Raw genomic sequence first — 7447 nt, forward strand, 5'->3', positions numbered from 1 at the left:
TGAAAACAAAACGGGGGAGAAGGGAAAAGTGCTCCAGGCTAAAGGAAACATTCCTTCAGTGTGATCTCACCCTCCCTTCCATCACCTCTCCCAGCACAGGTAGAAGGCACGTTGGACCTGCAGGTAGAAGGTGGGTAAATCCTGATTTCCCATGAATTCAGATGGTGGGGAAAGGGGGAAGGAATTTCCACTTGGGTTGGGATGGGAAGGATGAGTTCAGGTGGAAATGCAGCAGCTTTCCCTTGCTAGCCCAACTCTCTAAATCCTCTGTAATGACTCTGAGTGCAGGGGTGTGGAACCAGGAGCAGCCACATTCCTGCTTTGTGGTGGGAGAACCGTGTCGGGAGACCATCCCCGTGGCTGCAGGGGAGGCTGGGACACGTGTTTGTGCCGGGCACAGGAGCTGTGTGACAGCAGAGCTCAGCCCGGCATTCCCGCTGTTCCTCCTCGCCCCGGGTCATCCCGGGAAGCACCTGCTGTGGAGGTGCCAGACAGAGATGATATCAAGTGAAACTTTGGCACCGGGATTGACACGCTTCTCAAAAAGCCAATTTACATTCCTTGCTCTGGGCTTCTGTAGTCAAAAAATAAAAAAAAAAAATTAAAAAAAAAAAAAACACAACCAAAACACCCAAATTAAAAAGAAAAAAAAAAAAATGTACTTTGGATCCCACGTTTCCTCCGTGGCTCCATTCCCCTCCCGTCCTTCCAAAAGGAGGTTCTGGCTCCTGTGCTGTGTCCCAAAAAAAGTCCCCAGTGGGTATTGCAGAGTCTCTCCCAGGAGCAGACAGCAATTATGAGCTTGTGATGAAAAACGCTCCATTTGTTGCCGTGCCCAGCCCTGTTCCCATCTCTGTCCTCAAGGGCTTCTCTGCAGACGCTGATTTGCTTTTATTCTTTAACGACCTTGGGTTGGAAAAGAGTCTCCTTTTTTTTTTTTTTTTTCCCCACCCTCCTGACACACAGTCCGTGTGATCCCCCCCCTTCCCTCCCTCCTCCAGTTCATCCCTGGAGCCCTCAGGATCCGCAGGGAGGGAGATCAGCACCTTCCCAGCCCCGGAGATGGAGCAGCCCCAACCAGCACTCGCAGGTTTATTGGTACCAAACTGGCCCTGTTGGTGCTCCCAGAGAACAGAGAGGTGGGAAATGGGCATTTTCTGCTCCTGAATTTCCCTCACATCGTACAGTGAGTTGTTGCTTGGACCTTTACAGGGCTGGTTTGAGGAGCCACTTTGAAGAAGGGCTCCAATAACTCATTCCATGTGCCCTGTCCCTGATAAATGCAGTGGATACAGCCTGGCTTTGGCCTGATCTTTCACATTCCATCTCAGACAAGTGGTGGGCCTGAGCATCCCAAATCCAGCTCCATTCCCAGTGTAAAGCATGAATGAAGAACCCAGCATTAGGCTGTGATGCAATAAAAGAGAATAACATCAAGATCATTGATTTAACTACCTGTATCTCAGATGTTCTTGCAGCTTCTCTGCTCCTTCTCTCCCCATCCTTCTGCACCTGGACCTCCTGGACACAGCTCAGCTCTGCCCTGTCTTACCCAGACACTGAGAATTGATGGGATGCAGTCCCTGCATCAAATCCTGCTTTTCCAAAGGAGCTTTGTGCCCTCCTACCTCCCTCCAGAACGAGGAGCAGGTCTTGCTCTTCCAGCTGCAGAGAGCTGACATCATAACATCAACCTGTGATGCTCTTTGAGGAGCACAAGCCTTTTAAAAAGGTGCTTAAGAAACCAGCCTCCTGTTTTCCTTGGAGCCCATGGAAGCCACGGGCAGCCAGAATTATAGGAACTTCAGTTTTTTCAAACACTCCCCCTTGGCCTCTGCAGTTCCTACCCAAAGCAAATATGCCCAGGCTTGGCTGAAATTTAGGGAATACTCATTAGAGAGGGGAAGGCTTCACCTTTACGAGTGCAGCAGCACAAAAATCCCACTGAATTATTTAAAGCAACAGGTTTTATGGAGTTTTTAGTGGGAGCTAATTTGGCAAGTGCTCGTCCAGCTGTGGAACTGCAGCCCCTGAGCAGTGCCAGGCAGCTCCTGATTTGCAGGAATGGAGGCCCTTTGTGCCAGCTAAAGAACGGGACAGAAACCTGCCAACAAAAGGCATCTCCTTTCCCTGAATTGTTATTCAGCCACATTGAATAATATGAGCCCATTCACAGAGCTTATTCCATCTTTGTTATGGGTTTGTGCTAAGCAGCTTCCAAACTAAAAAAGCAGCATCTCAGTTCCTCACTTGATTCCCCCCAAGCAGCGAAAGGTGATGTTTTACAACGGGCGCTGATGGACTGAGCATCATTGACGACAGCTTGGGAAACGAGCTTGGAAAACGGGAGGACTGGACAGGTAGAGAGGATCTGGCAAGTGTGCGGCTGTTCCATCCTCTCCCACACCGGCTGCATCACCCGCAGCAGCTCCCACTCCTGGGGAAACCTTTCCCTTTTCCCTTCCCTGGCGGTCCCCGTGGCAGCGTTCCCTGGCACTGCTGCAAACCCTCCCCCTCCCTGCCCCCTCACCCACCCGGCCGTCATCGGATCCTGTTGGGAGTTTTGAGCTAATGGTTTCCCCTGGTATTATCCCTGGAGATCCCTATCGCTCCCTAATATCCCCCGAGGCTCCAGCTCCTGTTTGTTTAAAGCCGGGAGGGGGGGAAAGGCAGAAGAATGTAGCCCATTGAGCCCCTCGAGGGGGCAGCGGCTGCAGATCCGCCACTCAGATGTCTCGCTGGGCTGTCTGACATTCTCTCCCCTCTTTTTCCTTCTTTTTCCTTCGGAGACAAGAGTAAATAAGGGGGTAAGCGCGGAGCGATTCCGCAGATGCCAGATCTGCAGGAGTCGGGCTGGCTGCGCTTTTGCTCCCTCTGCCCCTCGCTCGTGGCTGCCCAAAGGCTTTGTGGCAGAGCCCATCACTGCCGTGTCACGATGTGCAGGGCCCTGGAGGCACTTGCTGACCAGCACGTGTGTGGTACCGAAGGATGGACAGCCCCCAGAGAAGTGATTTTATTATTCCAACACGTTTTATTGTTTGTTTGTTTGTTTCTGTGCAGCATTCGGGTGTCACACATAACTTCACTCTCTTTTCCTGGCCGTGCAAATTAACAGGTATACAAGGGGTTTACTCACGGCACGGCTAGGCTGGTATAACATCAAACCCCTCCTTGCCTCAGGCACCCAAAAGCTCTGACAGACTGAGGTGGAAAATAAACTCTTCTGCTCTGGCTTGGCAGGGCTGCAGAGGGAGGAAATCAGGAGTTGTGCTCACCCCTCACATCACATCAGTCCTGAAACACCCTGTCCTTAATCCCAGCGACACCACAGAGTGAGAGTGAGATCAAAGCCTGAAATCCCAGCTCCAGATTCCCTGCGGGGAAAGGACCAGGTTAGGAACCACAACAAGTGATCCCTGAGTGTTTCACTCCAGCCACTGCTGGAGGGAGCAGAACTCCTCTTTGGCCCCCAGTTTAGCCCATCTAGTTCCACAGATTTGCCCAATCCACGGATAACTGCGTGGCAAGACTGCAACCTTCAAAGGGATGGTATTTCCAGTAGCTCCTGCCTGTGGTTGAAACTGGAAATATCATCTTCTGAAGTCAGCATTTCCTCCCTGCACTGCACAGCACCTCTGGCAGTGCAACAGAGGGAGGGGGTGTCAGCCAAAAAGCCTTCAGGGAAGATGCTCCCCCCTCTCCCGGGGCAATTTCCATTTAGTTTGCATCAGGAGGTTTCAGGAAGGCTGATGACTCTTGCCCTGAGTGGAAGGGAGGTGATCCTTCAGTGCCAGTACCTTCTGAATAAGCCCTGAATTCATTTAATGCCTTTTCCTCCTCCCCAGCAGGAGGGGGAAATTATTTCTGCCCCAGCCACAGGAGTTACTCAGCCTGGAGAGCTCTGGTGCTCCTCACAAGGACAGTGTCCATCCTGGTGACACCAGGTGACACCTCAGGTCATGGGACCATGGGATGCCCCGAGTTGGAAGGGGCTCCACAAGGATCAGGAGTCCAACTTCTGGTCAACTGAAACGAGTTCCAGAACCTCACTAACCCTGTGGGAGCTGCTGGAACCCGCCCAAGACCCTTCCCTGAAGAGCTGGGCAAGGCCCAGAAGGAATGAGGGAATTTGCCCTCACTAGAGAGTGAGTCCTGCTTTTCCATTCTCTTGCTCTGAGACATTTTTGCTTCCCCCGTGGCCAGTTTGTCCTCCCTCCCTCAGGACACAACAACCACCCCAAACAGCTCCAAGTGTCACCCAGGCCTCACCCCCGAGGGCAGTGACACAGCTGCCCTGTCCAGCCTCCTGCAAAAACATCCCCAGCATCCCAATCACTTCATAAAACTCTCAATCCAAAACCTGGCTGGAGATATTTATACTGTTTGAGGTCATTTCCCCCCCCCTCCCCAGCCTGACTGTCAGTCCTGGTTTAGAGATTACTGGCAACCCCCAGCACCCTTTGCTGGGAAAAAATAAAGAGGGTTTGATAACTACAGCAGCCCTTGAAGGCTTGGCTTCAAAACAACAACCAACCAAGCAGCCCCAACTCCATCATCTAAAGGTTTATTGGATTCCAAGTGTGACACACACACACACTCAGGGGACACCTGGGGACAGTTTTCAGGCACTGGCAATGAGCTCAGCTCCCTCTGGTTTCTCTCACAGCCAGAGCTGCCCTGCAGATTGTTCTCCACCAGCTCACTCTTGGTTTCCTGGCCTGGCCAGAACAGCTCATCACCCGCAGCTCGTGGAACCAACGGAAAGGTTTGTGCTGGAAGGGGACCTTGGAGATCAGCCAGTCCCAACCCCCTGTAGAGGGGGCAGGGACACCTGCCAGGCTGCCCAGGGAACTGGTGGCATCACCATCCCTGCAAGTGTTCCAGCCCCAGGGGGATGTGGCACTGGGGAGACACTGGTGGTGACCACAGCGCTGGGTTAATGGTTGGACTCAGGATCTCCAAGGGTTTCTCCAACCTCAGTGGTTCTGTGCTCTCAGCTCAGACACCCCCACATTTTGCCGAAGGAAAGGACTGGGAAAGGCTGGCAGGGATTTTGAGACACGACAGGAACCCCCAGAGTGCTCCCTCCCCACTCTGGTTTCCCAGCCATACCCCCCCCCCCCCCCCCCAATGAACCACCTCCTTCTCTCCACCCCCAGCAAAACAAACCCTGAGAAAGCAAAGGGAGAATTCCCTAAAGAGAGCAGGACAGACCCATTTCCAGCCTCCTCTGTCTCCCAGCTGGAGCTCCCAGTGTGTTTATGTCTCCAGCTCATCAACCAGCGCACTTTGACCAGGGAGCATCACGATGAGCCGTGATAAAATCTGCTCTTCCAGAGGCTCTGCAGCTGAGCCCCGGCTCAAAGAGGGCAAACAGGGAAAAAAAATTTTTAAAAAAGAGAAACAAACAGTGAAAGGAGTGAAAAAAACAAACAGTGAAAGCAGTGAATAAAACAAACACCCGAGCCACGTTTACACCAAACAAGCTGCAAACTTCCTCTGGTTAAAAAAAAAAAATAAACAAACAAAACAAACCCAACAAGCTGCAGCAAATGCCCCAAGCGCAGAGTGGCTCTGACAAAGCACCAAGTGCCTCAAAAGTGGGATTTAAGATCCCAACTTGAAAAGCCACGAAAGGCCATAGGATGATTTTAACCCACACAACACAACACTGGGTTTCTCTCCTGGGCTTCAGAGCTTCAAATATTGATCGAAATTGCTTGTCATGGAGGAAATAAAAACACTTTATCCTGTATAAGGCTGGAATAGAGGTCATGGAGTAAAAACAAACAGTTTTTCCCCACCAAACATTAAAAAAAAACCCCAGAGGAATTACCTGAATAAGCAGCAAACACAACTCCTAATTTTTCTTCACCTAATTATGAGCCAGGCCACAAAGCAATGAAGATTCGAGCTCGTCTTGGTGCTCAGTTCTATCCCCACAGGGTCAGCAGCTCCCTGATTTTCCATGGAAGCTCAACAGATTCCCCCCCTTTGGAATCTGCTCTTACCAAAGTGCGTGGTATCAAACTCTAAATATCCCACAGGATTAATTCCTTTGCAGGGCTCGTTTTGCTCTGCTTTTTTTTTTTTTTTCACCACAGTCACCAATTCAGAAGAGTTTTTAAATCACCCTTGAGGTTTCCTTGAGGACTGAGCGTTTCCCTTGGAACCTTCTCCCAGAGAAGAGGCTTGGAAAGGGTCTCTCTCTCTCTCTGAGTCCATCATTGGCCTCGGGGCTGATTTATAACCTGTGTCTATTTATAACAGGAGTTTTATAGGACAAACTAATCATTTTTTTCTGGCTGGTTGATAGCCTGCCATTCCAGGGCAGTTTACACGAGCTGGGCTCTCTCCTCTGGAGTGAGGCAAGGCAGGGAATCTGCTGCTAATCCAACATAAATACCCCTGGAGTCAGTCTGGAGTGTGGCACCGAAACCATTTACAAAACATGAAATCTGAAGAGAGCTTAAAAACCTCATAACCTGTCAGCTCCCCAGCCAGGGAAAACAACCCCTGATGGGGATCTGGGCACTGGGATCCCAGAGCTGGGATTTGGATTTCTCCAGCCCAAGTGCCCGAGCCCTGGGCAGTGGAGGCAGCTTTGCTCTTGCTTCTGAGTCACACAAAGCCTGTCCAAGGGCTCCTCCTGGGTGAGTTAAATAAGATCTCACGTGTGAAGGGGCTGATCCTGACAGGACATCTTCCAGGAGCACCAGGAGATGACATTCACCACCTCACCAAGCCACCTTTCAGCTTGAAGCTGGAAACTCAAGAGCTGGGCTCTGTTCAGAAGGAGGAATTAAGAGTGAAAATGATCACTTCTACAGACATTCACCCTCCCAAACCCACTCTGAGCTGCATCACTTTGGTCTCAGCCTGAGCTGGATGTGCAGCAAAAAGCCTGGTGGGGATTGAGGCAAAGATTGGGGGAGGCCTTTGCAGAGGAAAGGAGGAAGAGGAGGGAGCAAGGGCAGGGTGAAGATGGCGAAGTTTTAGGGATTAGCAACTAATTCATCTCCTAATAAACTTCCTGAAGGTGTTCTTGATTCGATGTGTAGGACCTGGGCAGAGTTATGACTCAAGTTCGAAGATGATTTTATGCCAAACCTTTCTGTGAAGGACTCAAGGACGAGGATAAGAAAGAAACTCATTCCAGTCAGAAATCTTCTTTTCCTCACCTCCTGTTTCCCCCAAACCCTGAATTTATTAGAAATCTTTAAGAAAAAAAGCTGCAGCAGCTGTTTGTGTGTCCTGTTCTTCCAGGGCCCCAGCACTGAGGTGTCCCCATCACACCCCCCTCAGCTCACACAGAGAGCACTCTGAGCTTGTCTTAAAAACCCAGAAAAAAAACCAACCCCAACCGTTTTATTTGTGTATTTTTTCTCTCTTTTTTTAACCTTCTCCCCTTGCACTCCACAACCAGCCACTGGGTGGGATTAACACA

Source organism: Empidonax traillii, unplaced genomic scaffold, assembly GCF_003031625.1.
Source record: "Empidonax traillii isolate 1590-97213 ecotype Southwest subspecies unplaced genomic scaffold, ASM303162v1 scaffold2610:size20852, whole genome shotgun sequence".
Lineage (NCBI taxonomy): Eukaryota > Metazoa > Chordata > Aves > Passeriformes > Tyrannidae > Empidonax > Empidonax traillii.